Source organism: Mustela nivalis (genome assembly GCF_964662115.1).
Source record: "Mustela nivalis genome assembly, chromosome: 2".
Taxonomy (NCBI): Eukaryota; Metazoa; Chordata; class Mammalia; order Carnivora; family Mustelidae; genus Mustela; species Mustela nivalis.
In genome coordinates, this window is record NC_139021.1 from 12,919,702 (window position 1) to 12,937,845 (window position 18,144).

Here is an 18,144-nt window from a genome sequence, read left to right on the forward strand (position 1 = left end):
GCTTGCTTACCTGGAAAAGTGGGATAATAATATTCCCTGCCTTAGTCGTGCTAAGTGCTTATAAGAAGGTTTGACACCCAGTAAGTGCTCAGTAAATGTAAGCCATCCTTTGTATTCCCAATTAATATCACTGATTGCCGTGGCCTCTTTTCTTTCCCTCTTTGGGGATCAGCACTCACTCAGAGACAAACCACAGTTACCAAAGCAATAAAGACTGCCACCGCTTCCTGTCTACTGAATGACAAGGTCACCTGGAAACATCTGGGAGACATGAAGATGCTTTCTTAGCACTGAGCAAATCCTTCATGCTTTGCTCTCTCCCCCAGTAGACTACAGGCCACCAAAGGGCAGAGTGTGTCTCTGTGTTTGCTTATCCTTAAATCCCTAGCAGTTAGAATAGTATCTAATAGAAGGTCCCGAGGAATGGCAGGTGTTGCCGGTACATAACAATCACCTGGCATCCTGGGGTGAGCGAACAGGACAGCCAGCCACCATGAGCTCCGCCCACAGCCACGTGGCCTCCTAACCCAAGCCAGGGGAGGCTGGACCCAGAGACCAGCAGTCGCTTAGCCCACAGGGGTCTGCACAGGCATCTCGTGCATCACCAACTTGTGAGGATGGCAGCTTCAGTCCTGCAGTATAGAGAAACAAACGGATGCCTGGAAAGCTTGCGGGTCTCACTCTGCGCCATGGGGCTGATAAAGGGTGAGGCGGCAAGAGTCCTAGCAGCCAGCCTAGACCCCAGGACTTTCCTTCCACATCCTGCGCCGAACAAAATGCTCAGTACACGTGGGTCTGTTGAAAGGGAGGGGGGAATAATCGATGAATGGGATGAACAGTGGGATAATTTCCCAAAGAAAGCAGAACCCCGTGCCATTCAATGCTGGAGAAAACGGCTCAGGGGTGGGTCTGAAATGGACATCCCTGGCCAACAAACAAGAACTGGGCAAGGCACTCACTTCAGACCGAGATGACAAATCCATCAATCTTCCCGTGAGTCAGGGGATAAGCAGGGGCCATGATGCTTCAGGCCGCCTTTGGGTCCCTCCTTCCAGGTGTGCACACGGACAGGGTGGAGGACCTTTCCCCTAGCCATCAGGGAAACTACCAGAAACTGCACCTCACTCGTCAGATCAGCACAATGGTGCAGATCTGATGTGTGGACCGTGGGTAGCCAGGTGGGGAAAACGGGGCTCCGGTGCACAGAGGGTGGGAGTACACTTCTGCTCTGCTGTTCTGGAAAGATTTGGCAGTACTTGTAAAATGGAGAGCGTTCATCGGGAGGCAGCAATGTCACCTTGGGGTGGGAACCCTAGAGGCGAGCTCACACATGTACCCAGGGGAACAGGAGAATGTTCCTCGAAGCACTGTTTTGTGATGGGGTGGGGGCTGGGGCGGAAGGAAGAAAGGAAAGGCCTGGAGCACAGTATCTCAAGAGGGGAAGGATAGCCAGCCCTTGAAAAACGCTTCTGACTGTTCATTGTCCCTGCTCTTCTGCCCCGACTTCCCGGCTCTGCACTCGCTCACCCACCTCATTTTCATGTCTTATCAGCCTCCTGCCTTGCCCTCCAGGGAAGAGCAGAATTCACAGATGAAAACAGAGTGCCAGACTCCCCGGAAAGCTTTTCAATGTCCTTTGCCCAGGAGAGGTTCTCATTACAATGGGGCCTGGACCTCAGCCATGAGCCCAGGGAGGGGAGAAGCGATTTCATTCCACTTAACCCAATTTGCGGGGCCTAGAAGGCGGCTAACGAGTCGCCAGCACCCTCGGAGTCAAATACCACTTTCCAAATCGAGTTACCAAATTGGTCTTAAAACTGCTTCAAAGGGGCCAGGCGGACTGTTCCCAACGAGGCATCCTGTTGGCCATATGGCCACAGTTCCTCCCGCGGGCACCGCCCTCAGCACCGGTGACAGAGGGAACTAGCTGGCGCCCTGGTCTTTGTTTTAGGGGCCCCCATCCCCTCCAACGTCTGATCCTCCGGAGTGGAACCCAGGACACCATAAAAATCATGAGACAGTGACGGCAGAGAGATCCAAATCACGGAAGACCCAAAGTCAGAGGAGAAAGAAGAAATCCCCACACGTGGCTGCACCCAGTGCACTCCCCGGGAAGTCTCCCAGATAAGCCACCCCAGAGCTGGCGAAGGGTCCAGTCCAGCATCCAACAGAGCACTGGACAACAGAGCCTCAAAGGTCACCTCCGGACAAGAACAGCAGTGGGCGGATGCTCTCTGTGATCTTGCTGAAGCCTCACAGCGCCCTGTGGGGTCAGGAGTCTTATCGCCCCATTTCACAGATGAAGAAACGGAGATGACAAAATGTGAGCCTGGTCACGCGGCCAGCACGTGGCTCCCGCAGAAACCCAGCCCGCAGCGGCCTCTTCAAAGGCTGATTGTGTTCAGCCCCTCGGTCACACCGGCTTTAGAGCCGAGATCTTGATAACTTACATTCCCTTCTCTATAATTAAACACAAAGCAGTCCAATGAATCTTGCACAAGAGCCAGATACGCTTTCCTTAAGATACCTTCCGTGAACAATCCTAAATAAGGCACCTACTTTTTCTTGAGCACCCATGGAATGTGAAGCCCTTGACCACCTTATCCTTCATCACCTGAAAGTCCTTCAGGGCACGGGATTATTTCTGTCCTTTACAGATGAGGGGCGAGCCGCACGGAGATGTTGAGTAATAGATGCGATGTCACACAGCTACGAAGCTTCTGTCACACAGAAGGAATGAAATTCGCTTTAAACACTTAACTCGGGGTTCTCTTCCCTAGACCAAGCTACCTGTTAACCCTTCTGTCTCCAGGCTCTGTGGAAGAGTCTAGTCAACTCTACTAGCCAGGGAGAGAAAACACATTGAGACCTCTGGTTCTCAACAGTGTGATTTGGGCCCCACTCTCCAAGGGAATATTGAACAATGTCTGCCAACACTTTGGATTGTCACAACTTGGGGGTCTGGGGTTTGGAGGGATGGTACTACTGGCATCTAGTGGGTAGAGGCCAAGGGTGTGGCTAAACATCCTACAGTGCACAGGACCGCCCTGCAGTGAGTTATCTGGTCCAGCACATCAAGAACACCGAGGTTGCTCTTGACCTTCCACATGTCTTCGGCGTCTTCATGGTCTGGATGTCATCCAGGGAGAGCTTCTGTGTTTCTCAATACAACAAAACAGCACTCATTAATTTGCATTAAAACTTAACACGCATCATTCTTGGGGCTAACGTACCCACCGAAGCCTCGCAAAGGTTAGGCCAGAAGTGAGACTTGAGCTGATTCAGTGCAGGAAGTAATGATGCCAGGACCTCCTGAGAAGTCTGCTCTCCCTGAACACTGCTGAGAGCCTGCTGTGCGTCAGGATGGATCTGGGGGTAGATCTGGGGGTGGGGCCAGTGTATAGGGGCACTCTCTGTGTCAGAGACTTGAGACTTCTCCCCAGGGAGAGCCACCAGATGGGCTGGGAAGACATTGCCTTTTATCCCGGCAACATTTCCAGACCCTCAGGCCCAAAGCCCCCACAATAGCACTTTCTCTTCTTTTAGGACCTCCAGAGAAAGGCTCCAGAGACAACAAAAAGAGAGCAGAAAAGACAGGCCATTGAATTTGCCCAGGAGCTGCTTATTCCCCAAAGTCCCAAGAATAATAACAAGAGGTGAAAGGTCAACTTGTAGAACCTCAGTGTCGGGCTCCCCAAGGGCCACCCCAGACCAGCAGCCAGGCTGAGAGACCCGATGCCTAGCTTCAGAGCGGGATTTGATCCCAGTGGCCCTTCTCCATTGAAAGACAACAGAGCTGCAGGTACTCTGTCAGTCCACCTGCGAAGCACCCTTGGGAAGCCGAGTCAGCTCTTGAACCCAGCTCATTCCACTCCACCTCACCAGTTTCCCATCACTAATCCTGGTCCCCAGTACCTGGTGTGACCGCAAGAAAGCCCGGTACCCTCCTGGGCCTCAGTTTACTACCTGTAGAATGGGTGATGGCTGCCATTGGGTCAAAGGGCAGCAGGTGGGTGGTATCAGTGTCCATGCACAAAGATACAAATTAGGTACCTTCCTTCCACTTGCAAAGTGGTTACACACAACCAAGAAGTGTTAAATGCTTTTGGGGGGTGCCTGGCTCAGTGGCTCAGTCATTAAGCATCTGCCTTTGGCTCAGGTCATGATCCCAGGGTCCTAGGATAGAGCTCCACATCAGGCTCTCTGCTCGGAGCCTGTTCCTGCAGGAGCCAGGAAACAGACCCTCTAGAAGCCTGCTTCTCCTCCTCCCACTCTGTTCCCTCTCTCGTGCGTCTCTCTCCATCAAATAAATTTAAAAAATAAAATAAAATAAAAAGTGATGCCTGGGTGACTCAGTCGGTTAAGCCACTACCTTTGGCTCAGGTCATGATCCCAGGAGTCCTGGGATCGAGTGCCGCATGAGGCTTCTTGCTCTGCAGGGAGCCTGCTTCTCTCTCGGCCTCTGCCGGCCTCTCTGCCTGCTTGCATGCTCGTTCTCTCTCTCTCTCTCTCTCTCTCTCTCTCTGACAAATGAATAAATAAATAAAATCTTCCAAAAAATAAATAAAATAAAATATAATAATAATAATAATAATAATTTTAAAAAAACAGTTATGGGGTTAAGAAATAAAGAACTGGGTCTGAGCCTCTCCTGGGGTCACAGGCAGACAAACCCGGGCTGAGAGGTCAGCTCGCCCTTTGAGGCAAGTCGATCCCCCCCACTTCCACGACAGGGATTGGTAGGAGCTGCTCAGAGCACATCCAGCCTTCCCACAGCCATGTGAAAAAGAACCACCCCCACGGAGCAAGGAGCTGGGGACACAGACCACACCCCAAACGGTAGCCCCGAGTCTGCCGGTGTGAAGGCCTGGAGCCCAGGCCGCCCGTGGGGAGGGAATCACGGTGTCACTGATCCCCGAACACAGGCCCCCAGGGACAGCAAATGCATGCTTCAAAGAACAAAAGGCCCAAGAAAATCCAGAGGGTCATCCCTGGAAGAGGGAGAGGGACCGCCCCGTCCCAAAGGGATGAAGTCCCACTGCACATCTGCATTCCAGAAGAGGGGCTGGCAATGCAAGAGGGGCACATCCAGGCCTGCCAGAGGCTGGGGACAGGAGCCATGCACCGGGCCCGGGGAGGGGAGATACAGAGCAAAGAAGAAAAAACCCCAGGCCCCCCCACCCAAATCAGCCGTCTGTTTAAGACACGATGATCATGAAATGTATCAGGATGCTCACCATCAGCGTTGAAATACCAAAATAATACTAATAATAACTTTTTAAAAAAGGAATACCCAGTTAACAGGAGACTAGAGCAACAGCAAACCAGCTCAATAAAGCATGAAGTTTCCACCACTGGAATTAAAAAAGTGAAATTTCACAGAGGATTTACTAGAGACTAGATATAATAAGGTGGCCTTTTTTGTAGGTCCACGGTTGAATGCTGGCAATTCCAGAGGCTTCAAGCTACGGTTTTTAAGCCCATCACATGTATCAATCAAGTGCCCTTAGGGCACGGTGGCCAGAATCATCCCCCACCTCCACAAAAAAGAGATGTCCAAGCCCTAATTCCCAGCGCCTGTGACTCTGTCACCTCCCTGACAAAGGGAATTTAGCAGATGTGATTCAGGCTAAGGGCCCTGAGCTGGGGATTGGTCTGGATTATCAGGGTGTGCTGATCTAATCACGGGCATCCTTGAAATCGAAGAACATGACCAGAGAGATGAGAAGGAAGAAGAAGGAACCCTGAGAGGCACTGCTCCCACCGTTGCCGGACTTGACCGTGAAGGGAGGAGACCACCAGCCAGGGTGTGGGCAGCCTCTGGGAGCCGGGTACAGCTCCTAGCGGACAGCCAGCAAGAAAACGGGGATCTCAGCCCTACACCTGCCAGGACGTGGCGTCTGCCACCCACTGGCAGGAGCCAGGAAACAGACCCTCTAGAGTCTGCAAATGAATGCAGCCTCCAGACACCCTGATCCCAGCCCAGTGAGACCCCTGCCAGACCTCCAACCCCACAGAACTTCATGATAATAAATGGGGCTGTGGGGCGCCAAGTCTGGGGTCATTTGTCGCGGTAGACATAGAAAACACACACACTAGGTCAAAAGCATTCACAGCCACCATCAGGTATACAGGAGAGGCAAATCACGGTGCCTCAGGCCACAGAACCAGCAAGGGGCCGGCCAGGACCTGGCGGTGGCAGGAGAGCTCCAGGGACCCCTGGTCCTGCCACGCTGCTCTGCAGTCCATGGCAGAACTATTTCGAATCCAGTTCCTAGAGGACAGCAGAAGTCACTGCTGGAATTACTCTACCTGGAAGTGAAACGGGGGGGGGGGGGGATATATATATATATATATATGCACATACAACCTGTCTCAGGAAAACTAAGGGGAAAGTTCTGTCCAGCCCAGGCCCAGATGGTGGTAATAATTACAAGCCTGGCCCAGCCCTCAGCAGGCACCCACCCATCTGCTATCCTGTTAAAATAATGAAATGCTTCCAGAGCAGTTCAGAACTAGCTGCTTCCGCAAGACAACTCTTGTCCCACTATCTGGGTCTGCCCACGGCCCCCTGAGACCTCACAAAATGCAGGGTTCAGGCCTGGCACAGCAGGAGGACCCCACACGGTGGCACCACACACTCTGATTGCTCGCGCGCTATCCCCCCGCGGGGAGACCCGGGGACCAGATGAAAACCAGGGATTCCAGCAGGCGGATGACCATGGACTCACCCAGAAGAAAGGAAAAACTGTCCCTCCCCCAGGCTCTGTGGCTCTGTGCATTACACAGAAAACCCAGAGGCCCTTCCTGGCGTTGAGCCTATGTCTCTTGTCATCTCTTACCAGCCCATGGCCTTCAGCAAGCCACTTCACCTCTTCGACTCTCAGTGTCCCTCATGGCAAAATGCAAATGTCAAGACGGCTGTTCATTGGGTCCTCAAAGGAGAGAACCTGTGGGTTCAGCCCCCACTTACTGGCCTGCAGCGGGAACACCCAGATACCTCGGAACAAGGCGTGGTGGAGCGTGGTCAGCTAGGACTGTAGGCGCTCTGGGAACCAAAGGCGGACTTTGCAGAGCACAGCATGCCCAGGGACCTGGGGGCTCGGAGAAACCTACCTGGCTCAGCTCAGTGCTTCCCAATGTGATCAGCTTCCAGAGGACTTTCCCTGCCAGCCCACCCCACGCGTCCTCTGTCCATGATGGGCGGATGCTCTTTGCTGGTGCACATTCCCAGCTCAGATCGGGGTGTGGGGCCATGGTGCAGCTGGGGAAGGACAGAAGCCCAAACCATATAATAGGGAACTCCACTGAGTTTGGTTAAATGAGAAGAAAGGTAGGTGGGAAAATCACAGAGTAGCTGAAACAGACCCGGCCCTCTCCTCCTTGATAACCACAAGGCCACGGCAGAGGCAAAGACGAAGCAAGAAGACCCTCTGGTCCAGGTCCCACAGCCAGACCTCACAGACCGAGAAATTAAACACCAGAAAAAAGAAGGGGCTCCCATGCCATCTCACTGCCCCACGTTCTGTCCTACCCGGCCTCCGTCTCTCCACCGCTCACATGGCCATGAGGCCTGCTCTGTCCGCCTCACTGCAGGGAGGGGCTGCTCAAGGGACACAGGCAACGGGAACTTCTCTGCGAGCGTTAAGGAGCATTCCGCCCTGTGATGAGAGTGGCCCTCACGGAGCCCACAGCGCGGCCACACACTGACTCCGGGGTGAAATAACCACGCGATAAGGGCACCTGGGGGCTCACTCTTCAGGCGTCTGCCTTTGGCTCCGGTCGTGACCTCAGGGTCCTGGGATGGAGCCCCACCTGCATCGGGCTCCCTGCTCAGCAGGAGGCCTGCTTCTCCCTCCCCCTCTGCCACTCCCCCTGCTTGTGCGTTTGTTCTCTGTCTCTCTATCAAACAAATAAATAATATCTTTAAAAAAAAAAAAAGAAATAACAAGGTGCAACCCAAGATACCACCCATTTGTAAGAAAAGCCTGAGACTTTCATTCATTTCCAGGGACATTGACACCTTCTCCAGTTTCGTGAATTTGAGAACAAATGGCCTTGCTGTTTTTCTTTAAAAAACGTTAACAGAGCAAAAGGAATCTTACAGGTAACCTTTCTATGCACTCTGTCTTGCTGGGGGTTTTCAAATTTGGAGCCAAAGGATATAAGCCCAGGAAAAGGCCCTGGGTTCCCATCGTGAGCCCTCATATTTTCTTGGGCTTCTCCTGTTCATCTTGAATGGGGTGCCATGCATACAGCGTTGAGAGTTCAATGCCATCTCCTGCCAAGAAGAAACCCGATAGGATCCAGGCTCTTCATCCCAAAATGGGACCCCCTCGGGCCAGAAGCCGTGTGCAGTCACAAACTTCTTCTGGAAAGTAATGCGATTTTTAACTTCGCTCCCATGCGATCATGGTCGATTTCTCTTAGCCTCCACTAGGGTTGGCACCAAATCCAGAATGGTAGGGGCACAGGGGGGGCAAGGAGAACCCTGGACCCCACACCAACCCCACTTCTGTGCAAAGACATATCGCTGGCTGAATGGCTCCACTCCCGGGAAACACCCAGGGTGGTGGCCTGAGGCAGCGGCAAAGCCAGGCATAGCCAGTGGCCTCGGCCCGGCGTGAAAGAGGGGAGTTTTAGAAGGCCCAGGATATGTGCCAGGAGGAACGGAACAGAGAGAGGCTGCCATCTCTCCATCCATCTGCAAACAGGCTTTGAGGAGGACAGAGCACATGAAAGGTCATGACTGGGTCACATTCCAGCTCTGTCACTTTCTCAGTGAGTGACACCGCAGAGTCTCAGCTTCAGTCTGAACGTAAGTAGCATGGCTGTGTGGTGCTCCGAAAGATGACAGCCGGTAAGGCAGGTATAAGCATCCTCAGACGGGCACGCGAGACCGTCCAGCTCCTTGTCCTTGCTCACAGTCTATTTGCAGAGGCCAAGCAGGTGCCCTAGCAAAGTGCCTGCACCAGAGAAGATGACGACCCAGCGAATGGTGCAGATGGCAAGCCCACATGGGTGGGTGACTCAGTCTGGGCTGAAAACAGGGACAGGAAGTGGGACAACAGTGGTCATTTTCCCAATCTGCACATTCTTTCCTGTGCAAAGCTCTGCCAAAGTGTCTGTATGAACACAGATGGAGACTCCAAGCCAAGGCAAGCTGGGTGTCTAGGAGGAAGATGCTACTCTGGGGGGGCTAGGTGGTCTGCAGAGGGGGAGCTGTGCCAGGTCACAAAGGAGGGTATGTCCCCAGGCCAGGCGGCAGGGCAGACACCTGCTCAGCCTCTACTGTCAGGGTGCCCACCACTCGAAAGTGCCCACAAGCCCCCCACTCACACAGAAGCAGGAGAGGGAACAGTCTGGCCCTGCACACAGCTAGCACTGGGCAGCACTTACAGGCCCCTGTGGCCTTCGAGGAGGAACCCTCAAGGGGGTAGGGATGCACATCCCCAAAGCCAGAGCCTGCAGGCCTGGCCTGGGCCAAATGGAGGGAAGGAGGTGCAGATCTGACAGTCGGCCGGGCTCACAGCATAGCCAGAATCGGGGCAGCCATAGGAAGTCAGCAGCCACACCCCACACAGGCTTCCTCCTTTCTAAGAAAGACCATCAAAGCGCGGCAAAGGTGGGTGACAGGGTGGGGAGCTCCTAGCACAAACAGCCCTTTCTGGGCTCCAGTCGCGCTCAGAGAAAAGCACCGCCTGCCCCACGCACATCCCAAGGACACCGCTCGCCCGGACCCCTCCAGCATCACCTCACCATCTGGCCACCCCTGCCAGGAGTCTCCTTCTGAGCCCCAGCCCCCACCCACACTGTTCGCATCATTCGGGTCACCGGTCTGGTCAAGCCCACCTGACGCAGGATGGCCACAACAACCCCGGCCCATCGCAGCTGCATGCTGCACGCTGAACCCTGTTCTCCGTCCCCTAGGGAAGACCTGACCTTGGTAAACATTCACAATAACCCCAAGGGCTGAGTACACTTACTACTTCATTTCACAGGTAAGATAACCGAGGTTCAGCAACGTTAAGTCACCTGCCCCTCCCTGTGTGCGCAGGCCGTGCACACCTCACCTTCCACTGCTCTGTGTCCCCAGAACCCTGGGTTTAAATGTGACTCTGACACGACCGACACTGACCTCGAGCAAGGACCTCGCTCTCTGTCCTTGAAGCTTCACGTCCTCCTCGGCAACAGGGGATGTTAACACTGGTCCTTGCAGGGGCCGTCTCAGTGTCGGTGAATGCAAACCCCTACCCCGGGCCCCGCACGCAGTAGGTACTAGAAATGGCAGCTGCTCCCTCCAGGGGCACCTAGAGGAGACCTGCACACATGCACACAGACTGACCTAACTTCTTTTAAAAAAAAGCAGCAAAGTAACCGTCAGAAACAAACAGCGATGGGACGACAGCCCAGGACAGCAGCGCGCGCCCAGTGAAGAGCACACGGATTACCTCCTTCCCGAGGGACGGGGGCTTAAGAAAGAAGAGGAAACCAAAGAGGGCCTGGGCAGACACTGGAGCATCCAGGATAACAAAACAGGACTGCCCGAGGTCGCCCGTCACCCAAGCTCACCTGGCGCACGGCGACCAAAGTGGAGGATGGAGAAGCGATCGATGACCAGAATGTCAACTCCGCCCCAGCTCTCGGTTCCCCGGTAAACCGCTGACCAGAGAACACCATGAATGTGGCTCCAATCACCTTCCCAGCACCTGCGCGTGGCCCTGCATCCCCAGAGTGAAGTCTTAGTGCTGACAGCTGTTGAGGGAACCTGTAAACCACCCCTGTGGGCATAAGGGGAGCTGCGCTAGCTGAAGGAAGTGGTTTGGAATCATCCAGAGCTCAGACCTTTCTGGGGAGGAGGCGGCATGGAGGGAAGGGTTCTGGAAGGCCAAACTCCCTGTGGGCACAACCTAGCCCACCACCAGGCTGGCGGCTTGAGGGAGATGAAGATGGGGCTATCTCATTGACCGCCCTTTCCCAAGACGGGTACCCAGAGGTGTCTGAGAAATTTACTCAAATGACTGAGTGAGCAGGATCGTGCCCCCCCCCCCCCGAGGAAATTCACACGGGCACCGCTACTCGGTGAAATGCCTGAGAGATGGAAGCTCTTCTGCCCCTCTGCAAATACGAAAGCCACCTGCTCAGTTACGTTCAGCAGACAGCCAATACCGGGGCAAAGGAGACCTGCCATGGTGCAGAGAAAGGGGCTGGCTGCGCACCCCGCGATCGAAGCCCGTCCCGTGACTCCTAGTGTTGACTTACGAGCAGCACGCAGCTCCGTGAACACCCACGGCTAGGTAACAGCTTGCTCTGCCCATCTCACCTGGCCCTCTCGCCTTATGAGACACAGGTGACAACCCCTCACATTTCATGGATGAAGAACACAGGACCCGAGAAGCTAAGCGAATGTGCCTAGGGTCACTCATCTAGAAAGCGGCGGCAGCAAGATCTGCTCCCAGCTCTGTCGACCTCCCACGCCTAGGCTCTTCAGCATGGTCAGGCCCAGAAGACACAGGGAGCAGACCAAACAGAACCCCTCTGGCCTCGGGGTGGCCACACCTGAGCAAGTGTCTCTAGGGTCTGTTCCCCCAAAACCTGGGAAGACCTCTCTCTGCCCCACCAGTCCTCACCGGTCTCCCTGTCTCCAGCCCACCCACACGCACACAGGGTCTTCACTCCTCCGGAGCGCTCAGCCAAGGGACCCATGTTCACAGGGCCAGTGGCACTCTCCATGGGAAAGCGGGAAGCAGGGCCGAGTCTCCTCCCTAAACCCAGCACTTTATGACATCACGGACACTGAGCTACACAACGGATCCATTCTCATCTATAAGACAGGAATAAAACCATCCACCTCCAGGGTTTTTGGGAGAATAAGATAACCCATGAAAAGAACTACTAACTAGGATTTGTGTTCTTATAAATATATTCCTAATTCCTAAATTTTTACAGGTGGGAAACGGAAAGGAAAAATTAAATAGGCCAGCTCCTTAGCATGATGCACCTCACGCACTGGGGGCATATAGATGTGTGTGGACGAGCATGTGTTTGTGTGGCGTGTGCGTTTGTGTTCATGCACAGATCAAGACAGAGGTGTGCGTGTGTGTGTGTGGTTGTTTTTCTCTAACGATGGGGACGTGGCCTTGAGTGCGGCTAGCAGGGCTGTAGCTTGGACTCGTCAGGCAAACTGCCCCCCAAAACAGCTGACCTGCACAGGGTTAACTGGAGTCCAGTGATGTGCCCATGGAAGGCGAGGACACGGCCATTTCTGGGGGGACTGTGATAAAGCTGGTGCTTGGAGGGGAGCACGCTGGGCTGGTCTCCAAGTGTTCATGTTCATCTTGCAAACAGGACAGAAAGACTCATGCATTCCAAAATTCTGCATGCCATACACTGTTTGTGCTCACTTCGGGAAATTCGCCTCCGCCTTCCTTTTATCGTCCCTTCATCCCTTTGTCCATCTCTCTGCCCGCAGAGGGGCAGAAAGGAAGGAGCTAAAACCTGCAGAGGAGAGGCAAGTTGGTGCACACCTGCCAGGATTGGGGGAGGAGCAGAAGCGTGGCCTGATGGTCTGAGCTACCCACCTGCACCCCAGAGGCTCCCCCACACCTGTGGCTGGGACCCCCTTTTGCTGCAGGCGCATGCCATTCCCAGCGTGGACACAGGCCCTGCTCCAAACGTCCCTTCCCATGCACAGCCAAAGCCCTGGGGGGTGGTGTTCCTGGGAACCTGGAGAACGTTCAGGAGAGGAAGCCCAGGGATGTGGCAGGAGGAGGAAACGGGGCAGAGCGACCTGCCAAGTCTTCCAGAGGAAATGAGTAACCCGTTGTTAGGCAGTTACACAACGCCAAGCAAGGAAGTGGCATTGTCTAGGGACCAGCCACGGGCCTTACATAACAAGCACCCCCTCACACTCTGGCCATGGCCGTATTTGGGGATTGGCAAAAACGTCTGATGAGCACCTCTACCCTGTGTAAACACTGGCTTTATTAGGGTGGTAGAGAGAGGTCTGGCTCACAGGCCTGCTTGGCTCGGGACGGACAGTGAATCTGACTCCGTGTCTCTGGGGCCCCCTTTGGCAGTGTGCACCCACTGGGTTGCCGGGTGGCTCGGTGCTTAAGGTGGGCTCGGGGTGGGGCCCAGGCTCCCGGCCTCCACCACCCCGCACACCCTGATCCCCAACACCGTGATATGAAATCGGACAAAGACCTCCCCGGGGGCAGCCAGCAGAGGAGAGAGGCATGGAAATGAGAAACGCTAAGTTCTTGCTGCAGTCGTAGGAAGCTGCTAGCAGACTTGGACAGAATCTTCAAACTCAGGTCAATTCAAGTGACACAGTCATGGGTTTCGGGGCCAATGACAAGGCAGAGAGATAAGGCCACCAAGGAGTCAGTTCCCGGGTGCCTGCAAGTCCGTCCGCTGCTCTGCACGTAGGTACGGAGCACAGGTACGAGGGTGGGAAGAAGCCGCACTGCCCCACACTGGGGCCTGCAGGTGGCCTGCTCCAGCCCCTGCAATCACGGTGTCCCTTCCGACTGAGAACCCGCCAAGGTTCTCAGACACACCATCATACACACAAACATGCGGAAACTCACATGGGCACGTACGCATGCTCTGATAAATGGCCTTTATTTTGAAAGCCGGGGAAACAGACACACAGGTGAAGTTCTCTGGCTAATATGAAACCTTGGGTCAGAATTCAAACCCCAGATCTGTTTTACTCTCCACAAAAAGGATCTGTCCCCTTCCGTTGGTTAGTTGAATTTTTATTTATTTAAGTAGGCTCTTCACCCAGTGTAGGGGTCGAACTCACGACCCTGCAATCAAGAGCCACATACTCTACTGACTGAGCTGGCCAGGCACCCTTATTATATTTTTTTAAAATAATCACAAACTTAGACAAAAGTTAGAAGCACGGTGTAAATTATTTTTCCTTACACCATGTGGGGACCGTGTGGCTGGCCAAGGCCCCAGTGCCCCAGAATACTCCGGTGGCTACTTTCCAAAGGAGGGCCTTCTCCTGAGAACCACAGCCCACCAGTATGACCAGGAAGGGGACGCAGACGCACACAAACGTCACATCCTCTGTCCATGCCAATCAGTGGAGGGTCCACATCGAGCCCTGCAACACACTGAGGACGTGGCCTCCATGCGAGGCCACTAGGGTTTACTAACTGAACCCTAGTTAGTAGTTCTTTTCATGGGTTATCTTATTCTCCCAAAAACCCTGGAGGTGGATGGTTTTATTCCTGTTTTATGGATCGGAATGGATCCGTTGTGCAGCTCAGGGTCCCTGATGTCGTCCTCACATCTCATCCCTCTCCTCCAACCTGGAACTGGTTGTCTGTCTGTCCTTCATTCTCATGACCTCGATGCTTCTCAAGGTTATAGGACCATGAGGTGGAAGTGTGTCCCGCAGTTTGGGTTTGTGTGATATTTTCTCATGATTGGATTCACAGTAGGCATCTTCATTAACTGTTTTTTCTTTTCTTTTTTTTTTCTTTTTTCTTTCTTTCTTTCTTTCTTTTTTTTTTTTTTTTTTTTTTTTTTTTTTTTGCATAATTGCAAAGCCAGAGCTGGAGGAAAGACTTCCTGGACAAAAGTAAATCATCTCAGTCAGCTGTGAGGACAGCCTTCACCCAGGCCTTTCTCACCAGGCGCAGGAAGGTGGGGGGGGGGGGGGGCTAGTCTCTGACCCAGAGGAGAGAGCAGTTGGTGGGGGGGTGGCTCAGAGTCTACACAGCCAAGGAGATGCTAGCATCTTTCTCTCATGCCAGCTTTGTTACAAATAAAAATAAAAAAGAAAGAAAAAGAAAAGAAGGAAAAAAAGACAAACCTCAGAGTTTAGTTTAAAAAGACCTTTTATGCGATGCCAGGCCTCTCCCTTTCCCACCCCCTGCCTCTGTTGCAAAGTACAATACATATGTTTATCTTGCTCCGAAGAAGGGGTATATTAAAATACTTGAGGATTTTCCCCTCCTAACCCTGGCATGCCGGCCCCTACTGGCTGCAGAGCCACGTATAATGAAGTGAAAAGCAGCAGTCAATTATGGCTTTTGCAAACACAGGGATCTTTCCTGAGGTTGGAAGTCACATCACTTGAAAGGCCGACTTTCTTCAAACTTCCAGGAACTGAGTGGCCCAGAGCCCGTCTATTTAAAGGTCAACCCAGCCCTGCTGTATTTGGAGGGCTGCCGCGGGCACAGGCTTATTCTCGGCCCCTGTCCGCAGCCACCGCAGCGGGCCAGGCTGTGAGTAGTACTGTGTCCCTTCAGAGGGAAGGGGCGGGGTGCCAGAATCAGAGGCAGGGCCAGAGAGACAGGGAAGATGCCGCTATCAATCACCTCCCCCCACTCACTGTACCCTTCTGAGGGATGACAGTGGGAGCTGGGCTTCACAGAGTCAACGCCTTCAGGGCTGACCCTTGGAAGCAACAGCCACAACTCGAAATCGAGCCTAGTTCCAATTTCCTGGGATGTGATGGTTCTTAGGTTCCCCCTTTTAACTCAGCTTTGTGGGCCCAAGCTCTGGCAAGGACGGATGGCCCCTGGGCCCCCATGAGACCAGAGAGGCGACAGCCTAGTTCACCCACCGATGTTCACGCACACAGCTCTGTGTTTACGAATCCCCTGTGCTTGCCTGGGAGCTCCTTACTCTTCCAGCTGCTGGCTGGCCCAGAGCTGCCAGGCTATCGGGACAGCATCGCCGACAGTGTCCCTAAAACGTGCCTCGCATTCTATGGGGAAGCGGCTGGCTCAGCTTCCCAGCCCAAGCTGTCCTGCTGGGGAAGGGAGGGGGCTAGAAGCCCAGTCTGACCCCGGAACACACACCCCCTCCACACATCCACCACGTCCATGAAGGCAGTGATATCCTGAAGAAAAGAAGCCCTGCAGGTCCCACACTCTCTGGCAAGGAGTGTCACACTAGGAAATTCCGACCGTGCCTGCCAGGTCCCCAAGCGTGCTTTGGAGCAGGTGGCATCCGTGGGGTTCCTTCCGCAAGCTGAGAGAGACAAGGAAGAGCGACCCCAGGAAGAAGGCACAATGTGAGCAAAAGCAATGCAACGTGAAAAGGACCTAGGTGGGTGACAGCTGGCTGACAAGGCGGAAGACCCAAGGGGGTACGGGAGCCCAGGAGTCCTCGGGGACATTTCTGCAGCCTCTGTGAACCATGTACCAACTCAATACCCATCACTGTCCTGGGTCACCCACCCACGAGATCTGAATCCTCCCCACAGGGGCGGGGAAGAGAGATTACCGGTCCAGTTTGCGGATGAGACAGTGTAAGGGCTGGAGAAGGAACACTACTGATCACCTGGCTGCTGGGTGGCCGGGCTTGCCCTTGACCCAGGGCTGTCTAGAACCAAGGCTAGAGTGCCTCCCAAGTGCCTTCCCAAGGCCTTTTCTGCCGAGGTCACTGCTAACACAGGAAAGGATGCTGGAAGGGAATGGGATGGGGGCAGGGAGCGGAGAGGAAGGAGGCAGGAGGGACAGTGCCAGGACCCTGATTCAGTGCAGACCTTTCCTAATGTCTGATTAGCTTGAAAAGACTTTGAAACCAAATCCAACAAAACAAAACACTCAGTGGGCCAAGCCAGGAAGGAAGCTCAGGCAGAGAAACTCCAAGACTCAACAGCAACAGAGGGGTCCCAGGAAGGGACATTAGCAGATACGGTCTTAGTGTGCATTCCCTGGAAACAGGTCCTGAGATGGGGATTCCTTTTTTTCTTTTTTTTTTCTTCTTCTTTTTTAAGATTTTATTTATTTATTTATTTGACAGAGAAAAAGAGAGAGAGCGAGCACAAGCAGGGGGAGCGGCAGGCAGAGGGAGAGGGAGAAGCAGGCGCCCCGCTGAGCAGGGAGCCCGATGCGGGGCTCGATGCCAGTATCCTAGGATCACGACCTGAGCAGACGGCAGACGCTTCACTGACTGAGCCACCCAGGTGCCCCCGGAGATGGGAATTCTTTTTTGCCCATTTATTAGAGAGTATGCACAGGAGAAAGGGGGTAGGGGGCGCAGGCAGGCCTGAGGAAGGGGTGTTCAGCACGGACCTGGTCTCAGCTCGATGCCAGCCTCGGCCTGAGCCCACAGGAGTTCTGGCACATGAACGGCGCCACAAAGTTCGCCCCACTTGGAAGCACAGGGGGCCTTGCCTGTTGTGCCTCTGAGTCAGCAGGGGCTGGGGAGGGGCTGGGGGTGAGCAATGTTTTAGATGAGGAAACGAATCTCCGGAGCATGAAGCACCGCGAACTTCAGCAACTGGGAGGTGACTGTGCTGTCCCATGAAGGGGACCAGGGTCAGAACACCAACAGCGTCCACTGAATTAGTCACCACTGGATGACCAGGAGATGACCGGCCACGATAAGAGTGCCCAATTTTGAACGTTTCCTGCCTAAGCCAGACACTGGGCCTGCACTGAGTCAGCCACTCAGATGAGTACTAAAGCAGCTGGACAACAAGCTGGGACGAGGGACACCATGCAGCCCCGCACAGGTGTCCGAAGGGGGATGGAGAGCAGGAAGGGCACAGCCTCCGAAAGTGGGTCTCTTCCCTGCTTCTCTCTCCTAACGACAGACACTCTGTGATGTCACATGAAATGGGCCAAAGACACAAACTAAGTGTACCATCCCCCTATTCAGAGAAACCCCAGCAGGTTGGCCCAGGAGGCGCACAGATCTTTTCAAGGGATTTGACCATCAGGCACAAGTTGGTCAGAATTACCAGTTAAGCCTCCTACAGTGTCTGCATACACCGAGTGCGAAATAAAAGCTAACGGCTTACCCGCTGAGCACACCTCGACCTCCACCACACGCTGAATGCCAACCTCCTAGGCCTTTCCCAGAAGCGTGGAGACTCATTTCTGAGTGAGCTGCCGCCTCCACATGTCCATCAACACATGGATACGTAAAATGTGGTGTGGTCACACAGTGACCTACTACTCAGCCGTAAAAAGAACTGAGCATTGACACACGTAAGCAGCTTCATGAACCAAACTGGGAAATACTGCACCAAGTGAAATAAAGCTCAGACGAAAGACCGTGTGTACAAAATGAGGGCACATACGTGACACGGACAAACGGGCAAATCCGCAGAGACAGAAGGTAGACTGGTGGTTGCCTCGGGAGTGGGGAGAAATGGGGTGACCC

The 18,144-nt window shown here is 53.9% G+C and overlaps 1 long non-coding RNA gene across 9 annotated transcripts in view; it reads right to left on the minus strand.

Moving 5' to 3' along the window:
- Positions 1-18,144, minus strand: part of LOC309859192 — a 223,321-nt gene that overhangs the window by 108,430 nt on the left and 96,747 nt on the right. For 2 of the 9 annotated variants that reach the window (XR_014308593.1, XR_014308595.1), the window contains exon 3: positions 7,117-7,264. The exons of the other annotated variants lie outside the window; for them this stretch is intronic. This is a non-coding gene — a long non-coding RNA (uncharacterized lncRNA). The remainder of the gene's footprint in view (positions 1-7,116; positions 7,265-18,144) is intronic. 9 annotated transcript variants of the gene reach the window in all.